Genomic DNA, 2,230 nt, shown 5'->3' on the forward strand with positions numbered 1-2,230 from the left:
GTTGGCCATTATTAAGCACAATTATTGGCATAAAAGAGGTTTTCAGTACCCATTTTTAGAATAAAGCAACACTCCTGTTCTCTCTCCCTCTCCCTCTTCCTCTTTCTTCCTCTCCTTCATTCCTTTTTTCTTTCAAAAAAAAAAAAAAACGAAGTAATGAAAGGCACAGCTAATCCAAGCAGACTTAACCATATTCAATAACCAGCTGAAAATATACTTTGTTCTTCAAGGAAAAAATTATGAAAAAAAAGTGTTTCCTTTAATGGTTGTTAATTAATAGATGTATAGATGTACTCCAAGAGCTACATAAAAATATTCCAGAAGAACCAGATTATGTAGCAGTGAATGAACATGAATGACAGAACTTGTGCGTTCAACATATCTGGCAAAAAAAACTAGTTAAAATGCTGGGTAGAACAAATTGGTCTTTAAAATATCAGTTTTCTACCCTTGAAAAAAATTACCTAGTCTACCAAGAAAATACAAAAACATAAGGCTGTAAGTAAATAAGAGTTGTGTTTAGGCTATTACAGTGCAGGTTATCCTCAAGGCCACATACATTTTGCTTCACTGTTGCTTGCTCTCTGCTGGGTTTTGATCCTTTGGGTCATTGTCTGGATCATTTTCCTCATCTCCTTCTTCATCCCCTTCCTTATCCACTTCTTCATCATAATCATTATCATCATCTTCAGTAGCTTCTCCAGTAAAGTATAACACTGATCTTGGGATTCTATGCTCACATAAAAAGTGGCCAATTTCAAAGTCTATAGCAAGAATAGCCTCAGCAGCAGCATCCAGATCTCCATTCTCAGGAACTTCAGGAAGGGCAGAAAAATTAAAGAAAGAGTCATTGGAAACTGTTTTAGTCACAGTACGAACTGCCCACATCCCTTGTGTTTCTGCTTCTTCATAATGGTTTTCAAAGTGACATTCTTTCCTTTTTTTCAATCTATCTGGCACCCTGTACAACCCATAATTTCTGGTCCATCAATAGAAAAGGGATCAGAATTATCTGGTTCTGACCTCATCCTTTATGTCTTTGTCAGCACTTCATTTGTAAAATATTCACTGGGCTCAAAGTGGAATTCTTAGACAAAACTCATAGGCTGGCCAGCATCTGAGAACGTCATTTTAATATCTTTCAAGTGCTTTAGAATTCATTATGTTCCTGAACCATATCACTGAGCAAATCAACATTCTTAAAAACAGTTAACCAAAATTCAGGAATTCCTTTGGGGTCTTCTTTATCTTCATCCTTTTCAGGAATTCCTTTGGGGTCTTCTTTTTCCACATCCTTTTTCACATCTTCAATCTTGACCTTTTATTTCAACTCCTCCAAAATCTCATCTTGTTCATCTGGTTTCCATTCACATTCCTCTTCATAGGTTCATAAACTAAATTAATAATCTCAAATCGCTTATCAAATAGAGACTGATAGAGAACATCCATGGAATATTATGCAGCAATCAGAAACGATGAGTTCGTGTCGTTTGTAGGGACATGGATGAATCTGGAGAACATCATCCTCAGCAAACTGACACAAGAACAGAAAATGAAACACCGCATATTCTCACTCATAGGTGGGTGATGAAAAATGAGAACACATGGACACAGAAAGGGGAGTACTAAACACTGGGGTCTATTGGGGGGAGAAGGGGAGGGCCAGTGGGAGGGGGAGGTGGGGAGGGATAGCCTGGGGAGAAATGCCAAATGTGGGTGAAGGGGAGAAGAAAAGCAAAGCACACTGCCATGTGTGTACCTATGCAGCTGTCTTGCATGCTCTGCTCATGTACCCCAAAACCTATAATCCAATAAAAAATTAAAAAAAAAAAAAAAAAAAGAGAACATCATAGAGAAGTGATAATCTTCAAACCACTCTAAAATATTCAACCTGTGAGTAGAAATAAAAGTAAACTATCAAATTAAAACATTGGCCCCTAGATTTTAGTAGTAAACAATTTTTTCCCCTGGACCATCACTCAGTAACATTAGCTTTTGGCTAGAAATCAGTTTGGACAAGTATTGTCTCCTTGGGTTCTAGTGGCTTTTACCCAAGCCCATAGGAAAGCAATCTTTCTGGTCCAGATTCCCTACTAATAAGGCATTAGCAGCACTACTGACTAATGTGATTTAAGATGGCTCATGAGTATGCCCACTTTCAAAAGAGCCTGACCTGAGATAGGGAAGCATGAAAGAGACCACTATGGCTGCCCTAGGAGGAATGGGTTAG

The 2,230-nt window shown here is 38.0% G+C and overlaps 1 pseudogene; it reads right to left on the minus strand.

The window, feature by feature from the left end:
- Positions 1–459: 459 nt before the first annotated feature.
- On the minus strand, positions 460–1,449 carry LOC100401070 (nucleosome assembly protein 1-like 1 pseudogene; annotated as a pseudogene).
- Between the last annotated feature and the right edge of the window lie 781 nt (positions 1,450–2,230).

Source organism: Callithrix jacchus, chromosome 15 (genome assembly GCF_049354715.1).
Source record: "Callithrix jacchus isolate 240 chromosome 15, calJac240_pri, whole genome shotgun sequence".
NCBI lineage: Eukaryota > Metazoa > Chordata > Mammalia > Primates > Cebidae > Callithrix > Callithrix jacchus.